We start from the raw sequence: 15,418 nt of genomic DNA on the forward strand, positions 1-15,418 counted from the left end.
ATTTCAAGCTCAATTTTTCTATTTCAAGGTTGACATACTTATCTTCAATCTTCTCGTTGCTTTTCGTGAATCCAGACATTACAGTTGTCATGGCCACCTCAAGTTTGCTTTTCTTAGCTTTCTTGTTCCATCTTTAGCTGAAAACAATGAGCGCTTTCGTGGTTGCTGAATCTTTGGAAGAGCGTCATCTTTTTCAAGGTTATCTGCATTGATTTCAAGTCTTGGCTCTTGCTCATGGTCATGGTCAGAAGGAAGAGGAATATCCCCTTTGTCAGCCTCTGACACTTCTGCATCAGGATTAACCTTTGTATCACTAGAGACGTCAGTATCTATGTCATCATGGGTTTTATCTATTGTAGAGCTTTCAATAATCTTTACAGGAGAGGAGGCAGGTCGACATCCCAGTATTTCATCAAGTTTCTCAAAATGCTTGCAGAGTGAACGGCCTCTACCACTCTTCTTCAGTTTTCCCTTACACATCCTGTAGCTTCTTTTGAGAGTGTGCATTTTAACCTTACATTGTTCTGGTGTCTTTTGAAATCCATAGTCCTCAACGGCTGAAGAATAGTCTTGTAAATACATGTATTGTTGGTTTTAGGATCATCAAGGCTTTCCTCCACATGTAACTCTTGCCAGATGTTCAACAAAGCTAGAGTGTTTCATTGTCTGACCAGGACGCGCCCTGCCTCTTTACACTCTCTGTCATTTTGGACGTCTGATGCACAGAGAAGCACTGTGAGAGTGAAGACAACAATTCCCGCCAAAACTATAAATAGATCTTATGCAATACTAACCTTTAAATAAGTTTTATGAAAGTTTAGCTTTCTAGACATGCTTATTTTGCACATGTGTAAAGTTATTATGCGTTCGCATGGGCCAATTTGCTTACCATGCAAATCTGCACATGTGTAAAAGTATATTTACACCGTGGACAAAGGACCTGTTTCCATACAGCACTGTCTTTACTTTGGGTACAACAAGCAAGTTCTTATCCTGTGAGCGAAGAGATCGGGAAGGCGTGTACACGGTTAGAAGATTGGGTAGATAGGAAGGCGCAGTTCCAGTGAGACAGCGGAAAACAAGGCATAAGAGTTTAAACTTGATCCGGAACTCGACTGGAAGCCAGTGGAGAGTGTACAATATAGGAGTAATGTGTTCATATTTTCCAGAGCGAGTCACAATGCGGGCGGCGACGTTCTGCACTCTCTGTAGCTTGGCTATCTGGGTCTTTGATGCACCGGCCAGTAAACAGTTACAATAATCAAGCTTAATCATTCCAAGTGACAATACAAGAGTTTTGGCAGATTCAACTGTAAGACATTGGCGAATATGTCCAATGTTGCCGAGTGACATGAAACAGGTTTTTGACAAAATGAGATACATGAGAATCAAGTGACAAGATTGAACACGCCCAGGTCTTTGACTTGATCATCCTAGTGCAAATTTGCACGGTGTGTAAATTACGTCCGCATGGACCAATTTGCACATGTGTATTTTATTTGCATACGTTTGTATATTTACATGGTGTGCAAATGGGTTTATGTGAACAGGGATTTAGTTCACCTTCCTGTAAAATGGGTACCCGTGAGGATGTGCTAGCAATGTGTGTAATTAGTTCATTGCGCCTAACAGGCAGCATGGCTGTATGGTCTTTTATTTAGTCATTACATCCATGTGACATTGCTGTACATGACGGTCGAATCCCAATCATTATAATTTTCTCTTGACAGTCTGGTCTAGAGTAGGGAACCCGTGATTATCTGGGTTAGAATATTGATCTTCACTAACCCATGCTTGTTGTAAGATGCGACTAACGGGATGCGACTAACAGGAGCGTTCGCTCGTCACGCCGAAGACCCGGGTTCGATTTCCCCACATGTGTACAATGTGTGAAGCCCATTCTGGTGTCCCCAGCAGTGATGTTGCTGGAATATTGCTAAATGCGGCGTAAAACCATACTTACTTACTCACTCCTGCATCAGCAAGGGGAATGTACATGATTTCGAACATACAACGGTGACGGATGGTGTAGCACGCAAACATGTGTGTATTCTACAGCACGCTCTGGTTGCAACACCTGATATGTCCATGCTGGCAACGCTCTCATAAATTAATTAAATTAAAGAAAATATTCAATTCAAGTTTGACTTAAATGTTTGCTTATCTCCCAAGCAGACAGGAATGATAAGAAATCGTAAATGAGAAAAAATGGGGAGTAACTGCTTTGTATTTCTAGAATAACATTCATGTATACAAAAACCAGCATTGTTTGTCTCGTTAGCTGATCGCCCACATTCAACCAAATTTGATAGTATTGCAGATTTGACTAGTAAGTCTCTTTATATAAAGGGCCATGTGGGTCTAGCTGGATGAGGCCGTGGATAAGCGGTGAAGGAGGTTGCACACCTGGGTGGGGGCAGTCCTGGCTGTAAAAAGTCACGATCTTGGGTAAAAACCCAAACCACTTGCAATAGTGAGTGATTGTCTGATCCAGACACGATTATTTACAGACCGCCGCCATAGCTAGAATATTGCTGAATGCATTCAGCAATATTCTAGCTATGGCGGCGGTCTGTAAATAATCGAGTCTGGACCAGACAATCCAATGATCAACAGCATGAGCATCGATATACGCAATTGAGATACGATGACATATGTCAACCAAGTCAGCGAGCCTGACCACCCGATCCCGTTGGTCTCTTACTACAAGCATGGGTTGCTGAAGATCAATTCTAACCCGGACCTTCACGGGTCCAACACCCAGATAACACTTGTTGAGCAACGCACCACCCATTACCTCTACCACAAGCCATTCAGGACATATTAGGTTTGTTTACGAATTAGTAAATGTGTTGTATATCGGAACGGTTTACTGTATGTGTACAGTAATGCCATTGTGGGTGAGGTGAAATGGGTTTATCGTTGTACTTGTTTCGCTCATATGACGACGTGCATGCGTGTGCATGTTTGGCTACTTGTACTAGCCCAGACTGTAGCTGGTTTTATAGTGCTAGCTCACTGAGATACCATGCCGCAGTGAAGCATGAATACCCCGCCCAGACACATTATACTGACTCTCGAGCCGACCAGTCCATGTTGTACCCATTAATGCCGATCGCCAGACAGGGACCATCAAGTACCACATGTTAACTTCTTTTGGTATGACTCGGCCGGGGATCGAACCTGCGCCCCACCGCTCTCCGGGCGGACACTCTAACCACTACACCACGGAGGCGGTTCAAACAATAAGAGCCCACAGCATGGACTAGGAAGTATTAAAATGGGGGCTTTCATTTAAGTGTACGCAGATTAAAGATTGGTGCTTTAATGTACATATACTCAGACTAAAGATTAGTGCTTTAATTTCAGTATTCTCAGACTATAGGTTGGTTTACTTAAATGCCCCACAGTGGCACAGTGTTATGGAACCACAACACGTTAGTGTCGCTTGCAGCAACATTACCTAATCGATATTGGGATGGATGAAACGAGTTGTAGAACGTTGACTTAAAGCTCATAATGTAGGTTCATCCACCTGGGATTGCCCGGCCCATCATACCGCAATGGACTGTTTTCTGTCCCAACCACGTGTTAAAATGTCGGCCTTACATGCCACCTGTATCACACACATCAGCAATATTGTCTGCACTGTCGTCAAATAAACGACGTTTGTGTATAACTGTAACAATACTGGCGCCGAATCGCTGACCTTATGATGAACAAGATTCATTGTTCTCTGGCCTTAACTGTAAGTGCACTGGCATCAAACTGCAACCTTGACGCATCACATAAAGTTCTGTGTCGCACATCTGTTGTTTGTTTCAGCGTTGTTGTTCACTGTACTCCAGGCCAGTGCTGTTAAGCCAACTTACAGGCATTATGTCAGTGAATTGTTAGTTAATTACCACTTGGCAGTGAGCTTTCCCTCTTATGTTGTCTTTCTTGAAACATGTTCGACACCAGTGGGATTCGAACCCATAATTTCCGTATTGAAGGTGAACGGAGAAAGGCTCCTGCCACGTCGACATATAACATATGTACTAACAAAAAACATTAACCACTTCTAAAATGGCTTTCTAAAGTGGCATTTAGAAGTTGGTACGATGAACAGCAGAGAGAGCTCTATGGATATACAACTTCATATATTGTTAATATGAGCTACTAACACGTTATCAAGCCAGTGATGTACAATACTAGAGGCAAGGCAATAAACATGCTAAAGTTTGAACACTAAGTTGCTTCATGTTCACACAAATAGTAAGGTTGATGTACAAGGCTGGAGAAATACGGTACAGGCATACATGACACAAAGAAATGAGGCACATATACATGACACATATACATGAGGTAGAGACAGATATGACACATATACATGAGGTACAGACAGAAATGACATATACATGAGGTAGAGACAGACATGGCACATATAGAGGAGGTACAGGCAGACATGACACATAGAGAGGAGGTGCAGGCAGACATGAAACATATAGAGAAGGTACAGGGAGACATGACACATATAGAGGAGGTACAGAGAAACATGACACATATAGATGAGGTACAGGCAGACATGACACATATAGAGGAGGTACAGGGAGACATGACACATATAGAGGAGGTACAGGGAGACATGACACATATAGAGGAGGTACAGAGAGACATGACACATATAGAGGAGGTACAGGCAGACATGACACATATAGAGGAGGTACAGACAGACATGACACATATACATGAGGTACAGAGATACATGACACATATAGAGGAGGTACAGGCAGACATGACACATATAGAGGAGGTACAGGAGACATGACACATATAGAGGAGGTACAGGAGACATGACACATATAGATGAGTTACAGAGAGACACATGACACATATAGATGAGGTACAGGCAGACATGACACATATAGAGGAGGTACAGGGAGACATGACACATATAGATGAGGTACAGGCAGACATGACACATATAGATGAGGTACAGGCAGACATGACACATATAGAGGAGGTACAGGCAGACATGACACATATAGAGGAGGTACAGGGAGACATGACACATATAGAGGAGGTACAGGCAGACATGACACATATAGAGGAGGTACAGGCAGACACATAACACATATAGAGGAGGTACAGGGAGACATGAAACATATAAATGAGGAACAGGAGACATGACACACATATAGAGGAGGTACAGGAGACATGACACATATAGAGGAGGTACAGACAGACATGACACATATAGAGGAGGTACAGACAGACATGACACATATAGATGAGGTACAGGGAGACATGACACATATAGATGCAGGTACAGGCAGACATGACACATATAGATGAGGTACAGACAGACATGACACATAAAGAAGAGGTACAGGCAGACATGACACATATAGAGGAGGTACAGGCAGACATGACACATATAGAGGAGGTACAGAGAAACATGAAACATATAGAGGAGGTACAGGCAGACATGACACATATAGAGGAGGTACAGGGAGACATGACACATATAGAGGAGGTACAGGCAGACATGACACATATAGATGAGGTACAGGCAGACATGACACATATAGAGGAGGTACAGGGAGACATGACACATATAGATGAGGTACAGGGAGACATGACACATATAGAGGAGGTACAGGGAGACATGACACATATAGAGGAGGTACAGAGATACATGAGACATATACAAGAGGTACAGAGATACATGACACATATACATGAGGTACGGAGATACATGACACATAATAATGAGTTACAGACAGACATGACACATATACATGAGGTACAGAGATAGATGACACATGTAGATGAGGTACAGGCAGATAAGACACATATAGATGAGGTACAGACATACATGACACATATAGATGAGGTAGAGAGATACATGACACATATACATGACACATGGGATACATGACACATATAGATGAGGTACAGACAGACATGACACATAACGAGGAGGTACAGAGATACATGACACATATACATGTGGAACAGACAGACATGACACATATACATGAGGTAAAGAGATACATTACACATATAGATGAGGTACAGAGATACATAACACATATAGAGGAGGTACAGGCAGATAAGACACATATAGATGAGGTACAGAAAGACATGACACTTACAGAGGAGGTACAGAGATACATGACACATATACATAAGATACAGAGTTACATGACACATATAGATGAGGTACAGACAGATAAGACACATATAGATGAGGTACAGAGAGACATGACACATCTACATGAGGCACAGAGATACGAGACACATATAGAGGAGGTACAGAGATACATGACACATATAGATGTGGTACAGAGATAGATGACACATACAGATGAGGTACAGAGATACATGACACATATAGATGAGGTACAGAAAGACATGACACTTATGGATGAGGTACAGAGATACATGACACATATAGATGAGGTACAGAGATACATGACACATATAGATGAGGAACAGACAGACATGACACATATAGATGAGGTTCAGAGATACATGACACATATAGGTGAGGGACAGATAGACATGACACATATACATGAGGTACAGAGATACATGGCACATATATATGAGGTAGAGAGATACATGACACATAAATAAATGAGGTACAGAGAGACATGACACATATAGATGAGGTACAGAGATACATGACACATATAGATGAGGTACAGAGATACATGACACATATAGATGAGGTACAGACAGACATGACACATATAGATGAGGTACAGAGATGACATGACACATATAGATGAGGTACAGACAGACATGACACATATAGAGGAGATCAGGCAGATAAGACACATATAGATGAGGTACAGAGATACATGACACATATACATGAGGTACAGACAGACATGACACATATAGAGGAGGTACAGACAGACATGACACATATACATGAGGTACAGAGATACATGACACATATAGAGGAGGTACAGGCAGACATGACACATATAGAGGAGGTACAGACAGACATGACACATATAGAGGAGGTACAGAGATACATGACACATATAGATGAGGTACAGAGATACATGACACATATAGATGAGGTACAGAGATACATGACACATATAGAGGAGGTACAGACAGATAAGACACATATAGAGGAGGTACAGACAGACATGACACATATACATGAGGTACAGAGATACATGACACATATAGATGAGGTACAGGCAGACATGACACATATAGATGAGGTACAGGCAGACATGACACATATAGATGAGGTACAGAGATACATGACACATATAGATGAGGTACAGAGATACATGACACATATAGATGAGGTACAGAGAGACATGACACATATAGATGAGGTACAGAGATACATGACACATATACATGAGGTACAGAGATACATGACACATATACATGAGGAACAGGGATAGATGACACATATAGATGAGGTACAGGCAGATAAGACACATATAGATGAGGTACAGAAAGACATTACACTTACAGATGAGGTACAGATATACATGACACATATAGATGAGGTACAGAGATACATGACACATATAGATGAGGTACAGTTATACATGGCACATATAGATGAGGTACAGAGATACATGACACAAATAGATGAGGTACAGACAGACATGACACATATAGATGAGGTACAGAGATACATGACACATATAGATGAGGTACAGAAAGACATGACACATATACATGACACATGAGATACATGACACATAACGATGAGGTACAGAGATACATGACACATATAGATGAGGTACGGAGAGACATGACACATATAGATGAGGTACAGAGGTACATGACACATATAGATGATTGCAGAGATACATGACACATATAGATGAGGTACAGAGATACATGACACATGTCGATGAGGTACAGACAGACATGACACATATAGATGAGGTACAGACAGACATGACACATATAGATGATGTACAGACAGACATAACACATAAAATGAGGTACAGGCAGACATCTATGATGCATACATATGGGGTTCAGAGATCTGTGACACATACATATGGGGTTCAGACATCTATGACACATATATATGGGTTTAGACATCTGTGACACATACATATTGGGTTCAGACATGTATGACACATACATAGTGGGTTCAGACATCTATGACACATACATATCTGGTTCAGACATGTATGGCAGATACATATGGGGTTCAGACATCTATGACACATACATATGGGGTTCAGACATCTTTGACACATACATATGGGGTTCAGACAATCTGTGACACATACATATCTGGTTCAGACATGTATGACACATACGTATGGGGTTCACACATCTGTGACACATACATATGGGTTCCGGCATCTGTGACACATACATATGGGGTTCAGACAATCTATGACACATACATATCTGGTTCAGACATGTATGGCACATACATATGGTTTTCAGACATCTATGACACATACATATGGAGTTGAGACATCTATGACACATACATATGGGGTTCAGACATCTATGACACATACATATGGGTTCAGACAACTGTGACACATATAGTTGGCGTTTAAACAGACATGATACGGATAGATGAGGTGCAGACAGACATGACACATATATACTGCTGGAATAAAGCAACTGTGCATTATTTGATGTTTTGCCATTTTAATGCAAAAAGATAAGACTATGATTTGTGTTTTCCTTAATCACTATCTAGCTGTTGACAGGACAATATCGAAATCTGTATGATTTGACACTCGGCATCAATATCGAAATCTGTATGATTTGGCACTCGGCATCGTGACACTCCCTTGAAGAGATGTGGTGCCAAAAATCAGTTCACAAATTCAGTATCGTGTGTCCACCATTGGCGTTGATGCGGGCTTGGCAACGACGCCGCATAGACGACCCTAAGCAATTGAAAAAAGCTTGATGAATGGAGCGAGTGAGTGAGTATTTATGGTTTTACGCCGCTTTTAGCAATATTCCAGCAAAACCACGTGGGGGGATACCAGAAATGGGCTTCACGCATTGTACCCATGTGGGGACTCGAACCCGGGTCTTCGGCGTGACGAGCCAACGCTTTAACCACTAGGCTACTCCACAGTCCCCGATATTCTGAAAGCCGTGGCATGACCTACATGCAGTTTAGGTTGAAATTAAAGGTGTTTCCACAATATTCAGAGGCTAAAGAATAATCCACCGTTCTTCAATATAAGGTGTGTGAACTTCAGGTGTAAAAATGCATGCAAAGAGAAAGTTCATTGTGCACAAAGTGCACGTGCCACGCGCGATGCAGAGTTTCATGCAGAGTGCTTTGCTACATGTCTATTTAGGGTTATGTTTTCACATAACCTTTATTTTATGCAGTTTTATGTTATGCATAGTAACATAGTTACATAGTATTGATGTAAGTGGGGTAGAGACAAGGTAACATTTGCAGGGCAAATGCAAGTTGAAAAAGCAGGACGATTCAACAGACATGGTTCAGACAATAGGACACATGTACACATGGTACCCGATCCCAAATGTTGTCGACTCAAAGGTACACGGAGTTCCACCATGGGACACTTGCCCCGCCGTGATAACCGATGGTTACCTTCCTTAAATTTGGGACCCCAAAACAAGGTCTGACAACATCAGTATTGAATGACAGGTAGCTCACAACTATGGAACGTACTACTACTACTACCAAGTGTTGTATCACTGACAAGTAACATTTAAACAGTGTGCCGGTTCAATAATTCGGTTAAGGAAATAGGTCAAGTTATTATTAGACAGGGCTATTCAAGTCGTTCGTGCTGAAAGCATTGGGATTCTAAAGGCGGCATATTACACATCACACTGTTTATTCTGGTTCAACGGAAAGTGTTTCGATTGTTACTTTACAATCTCCAAACTGTAATGATTTTTGTCAACCTGCACCACACTGCTACACAAGGTGATAGTGACATACACCGTACTTAGGCTAACCTCGACCAAGAGTTATCGATCGTTGGAGGTACACCCCAAGCGTGTGTTCGTGCTCACCTCACACGAACTCGTAACATTTAGCATTCTGTATATTATATCTATTCTTCAAATAACAAGCCGTCAAATTCACGCATGCATCATGTGTGTGTCTTATGTGAGAGCCTACAGCTGGGCGTGGAAGGGTCTATTCACTTCACACCTGAGAGGAGAGGTTGATGCAGGCCTTGTGACCTCGTGAACTGAAGAGATTCAGTGACCCAGTCAGCTCTTGTAATCTAAGATAAACACATGATTTCCCTTTGTGGAGTATATTTGTATTTTTGTGCTTGATGTGAATTGGGAATATTATATGTCAGACTGATGGAATATTGCGACACTCAACATCCAGTACACATGTAACCAACATCACACAGGAGGGGGCGACACATTCCAAGGCTGACCAAAGCATTACCTTGACTTTCACTACGAAGAATGTTCACATATTACACTGATGCGAGAAAGTAATATTCACTGAAACAAACATAGTTTACACTGAAAGAGATACTTATTGTACATAAGTGCACATTGTGTGTGTGTATGTGCGTGCGTGCGTGCGCGCGCCGGTGTCTATTCAAAATGAAGGGGTATACCCCCATACATACATACATACATATATATATATACATACATACACATGCACGCACGCACGCAAGCACGCATGCACGCATGCATGCATGAATGCATGCATACATGCATGCATACATACATGCACACATGCATACATGCACACATACATGCATGCATGCATACGAACATGCATGCATGCATGCATACATACATGCACGCATGCATACATACATGCATGCATACATGCATACATGCATGCATGCATGCATGCATACATACATACATGCATGCATACATACATACATACGTGTGTGTGAGTCAGTGCGTGCTGCTCAGCTGTAAACTTCAAATGCTTCTTACCGATTTTTATACCGATTTTAGAATTCATTTGTAGATATGGGTTTGTATGTTGCTAATATTGTTTGTAGATGTTAATTAACCAACATAAGTTGACCAATACATATACTGTACGACTGCACCATATTTACGGACATAAGAAAAGAACTCATTCCAAAGAAAAACGATTTGCATTACATATCTATTAATTCACTCTTCAATTCTCGAAACTCCGAAATCATACATAATTTAGCTAAATATATTTGCCAAGTGTTTAGACAACGAGAAGAACTGTAAACTCTAACTTACTGTTAAATTGCTTTGAATGTTTAATGAATATGTACAATGGGTCGTATGGCCTTTAATACGAATAAACATAATCACAAACATACTCACTCATAGGTTCATGCACAATATTGTTCACGTATTGTTAAACAATCAAAGAGTGATGTGTTATTATTGATTGATCGTATGTAATACTTTTGTTGGTCAATATATAAAAGCAATAATTATATATCATGTCTATTGTGTTCGAATCATAGTATGATTTGTTGACTGATTATGTCTTGGCACGCCCTAGCAAAAGGATTTATATTTTCTGTTGTATGTCTCACTCTGCGGGTTCACCCTATCCACAATGAATGATAAAGTCTCGCAATAGAAGATCTAACTCTCTGTATTCCTTCCCCAGCTTTCATTTGGTGTCAGAAGTGGGATACAGAGCAGTTATTGTGGAAAAACCCTCAGGGAGACTGAGGGTACAATATGTCGCAGCTTGCTTCTGATGAGGACACTAAAGTTGCTGTGACGGACCCAATCTCATGGAAGATGGAGATGTTTGTGATGGAGCTAGAAACACTTCGACAGAAAAAAAATCAAGGGGAAGCATTATCCGCTAATGTCAGCAAGCTACTATAATTGCCATAGGTCGGCAACTCCCGCGCTTCAAGGACAGACATCGATGAACCGACCACATGACGCTTGAAGAGTGGATTTCTGATATGAAAGTCTGCTGAGACAAGGAAGTTGTCCGAAGATGACTATGCTGTTCTTCTTTGCGATAACCTTGGTGGACGAGATCACCAGGAAATCCTCGCGACAGGAACTGATGCCAAGAGGTCCCCGTTCAAGATCATAAAGACTTTGAGGAAAGTCTTTAGAGAAGGCAATGACCTACCAGCAGCCCACCACCGGTTTTACTCGTACCGTCAAACACCAGAGAACGACCTCGTAAATATGTTCCTCGCCCCGTATGGTTTGCCTGGTCCTCTTGGAATAAAGTGTTTTGGTAAAAACATCGGGGGTAAACATACAGATATGGTACAAACATTGGGGTAAACATACATATGTGGTACAGACATTGGGGTAAACATATAGATGTGGTATAGGCATTGGGGTAAACATATAGAAGTGGTACAGACATTGGGGTAAACATATAGATGTGGTACAGTCATTGGGGTAAACATATAGATGTGGTACAGTCATTGGGGTAAACATATAGATGTGGTACAGACATTGGGGTAAACATATAGATGTGGTACAGACATTGGGGTAAACATATAGATGTGGTACAGACATTGGGGCAAACGTATAGATGTGGTACAGACATTGGGGCAAACATATAGATGTGGTACAGACATTGGGGCAAACATATAGATGTGGTACAGACATTGGGGTAAGCATATAGATGTGGTACAGGCAATGGGGTAAACATATAGATGTGGTACAGACATTGGGGTAAACATATAGGTGTGGTACAGACATTGGGGTAAACATATAGGTGTGGTACAGACATCGGGGTAAACATATAGATGTGGTAAAGACTTTGGGGGGTCAATATAAAGATGCAGTTTGTTATTTGATAAGTAGATATTTCACATACAGGTTGGGTACAGAAAGATATATCACATATAGGTTGGGTACAGAAAGATATATCACATATAGGTTGGGTACAGGAAGATATATCACATATACGTTTGGGTACATAAAGATATTACACATGTAGGTTGGGTACAGAAACACCACACATTTCGATGGTGTTCAAGGATACATGGCAGATATAAATGGGATACTGACAAGGGGACAAATGAAGTTGAAAAGGAAGGACAGGGCAACACGCAGGGTTCACAAAACAGGACACATCTACACGTGGTACCCGAACCCAACTGTACTCGACTCAAAGGAACTGACTCAGATAACTGTACTCTTTCCACGCTGATAGCTGTATTAAAAAGAAGGACAGGGCAACGGGCCGGGTTCACAAAACAGGACACTTCTACACGTGGTTCCCGAACCCAACTGTACTCGACTCAAAGGAATTGACTCAGATAACTGTACTCTTCCACGCTGATAGCTGTATTAAAAAGACGGACAGGACAACAGGGAGGGTTCAGAAAATAGGACACATGTACATGTGGTACAAACGGACGAGAGACATACTTGATCGACTCAAAGGTACTTGGAGCTGACACAGATAACTGTATTGCTCCATGCCTACTCCCCTTGAGATCCCAAACAAGGGGTGACCTTATTATCATGAAAGATAGTTCACACCGTACCACCACGATCAAGAGATGAATCACTGACAGATAGTATTATACATATGTAGTACTCTATACAGCCAAACATCATGAGTCGACTTACGTTGTCTGGAGTGAGTGAGTGAGTTTAGAGTTTTACGCCGCACTCAGCAATATTCCATCAATATGGCGTCGGTGTGTAAATAATCGAATCTGGACCAGACAATCCAGTGATCAACAGCATGAGCATCCATCTACGCAATTGGGATACGATGACATGTGTCAACAAATCAGCAAGCCTGACCACTCGATCCCGTTTGTCGCCTCTTACGACAAGCATGGGTTGCTGAAGATCAATTCTAACCCGGATCTTCACGGGCAACGTTGTCTCGAGGTAAAACTCTACTCCGTGTGTATTCCTTATGTATAGTCAGTTTAGGGTTTTGTCGAGCTGGGACAACTCGAAGTATGTATGTATTTCCCTTCACCTTTCACCCACAGGTTGTGAACACTTACTGACATTAACAGTGCTTACTTGTGAAGTGTAACCATTTTTAGGTGAAGTGAAATGGTTTGAACGTCGCTTTCAAGATTATCATTGCTGCAGTAACTAGTTCGGAGAAATGCCTGTATTATGGTGTTGCCCACTCAAATATTTTGTACCATGCCGTATTTAACAGGTATATACTGCCTGACCAGTCCTGGTTTAATCCTCTGCCGAGGGTCAGACAGGGCAACAACAAGTAGCACTCATCTAACGTCTTCCTAGGACGTAGCCGAGGATGAAGACGACGACCTCACTCTCCCCTTAAGACGCTGACTGTAGAGAACACCTGGACCTATTGAAGGTCCATTTATCTTTTTAATCAGACCGACCCGTGAAGATCCGGGTTAGAATTGAGCGAAATATTCTGTAGTACAGCGTTAAACCCATTTCACCTCACCCACAATCGTATTGTTTGATTCTTCTCGAACGGCACAGAGGATACTCATGGTACATGCACAATCTGGTTAAGACAGAAAAGGTAACAAATAAATAGCATCATTTGTCCTTCATTCTTTGTTAATACTATAGCTACGTTGGTGCAGGAACAAAACATAATTCTGTCGATAGATGGACTGTATTTTGTCACAACATCATATGACATTACTGTACACATATAGTAAACCGTTCCGATATACAACACATTTACTAATTCCAAATAACCCGACATGAAGATTCGGGTCAGAATTGATCTTCAGAAACTCATGCTTGTCGTAAGAGGCGACTAACGGTATTGGGTGGTCAGGTTCGCTGACTTGGTTGATACATGTCATGTATCAACCAAGTCAGCGAACCTGACCACCTTACAGGTATTGAGAATTGAGGTATAAATATGACAAGGGTGTTATTATTGGTAACCTGACTCACATGCTTGGATGGACATTGTACATGTAAAATATCCCAATTTCTTGTCCATAATAATAGTTCACGGGCTCGTCTTTTGTCTTCTGCCTATCACCAGTAAAAACAGGTAATGCAAGAATCAGTTGTAAATCAGACCGCCTCGGTGGTGTAGTGGTTAGAGCGTCCGCCCGTCTTCAAAAGACGTTAAAATATGGTACTTGTTGGTCCCTGTCTGGCGATCGGCATTAATGGGTACAACAAGGACTGGTCGGCTTGGAGTCAGTATAATGTGTCTGAGTGGGGTATTCATGCTTCACTGCGGCATGGTATCTCAGTGGGCTAGCACTATAAAACCAGCTTAAGTCTGGGCTAGTACAAGCAGCCGCACATACACATACACACGCATGCACGTCGTCATATGAGCGAAATATTCTCAAGCACGACGATAAATCCAATTTCACCTCACCTCAGTTGTAAATCAGGACAAGTTGTCACATAGTGAAGAGTTCCTCTTTATGTTACTTTTCAAGACATATAAATAAAGTTACAAAATATTAAAAACATGGCTTTATGTATTGACAAACAATGAAACCAAGCATCCACAATCTTAGAT

The sequence above is a fragment of the Haliotis rubra genome, unplaced genomic scaffold (assembly GCF_003918875.1).
Source record: "Haliotis rubra isolate DU_JTF1 unplaced genomic scaffold, ASM391887v1 Scf19, whole genome shotgun sequence".
Classification (NCBI taxonomy): Eukaryota; Metazoa; Mollusca; class Gastropoda; order Lepetellida; family Haliotidae; genus Haliotis; species Haliotis rubra.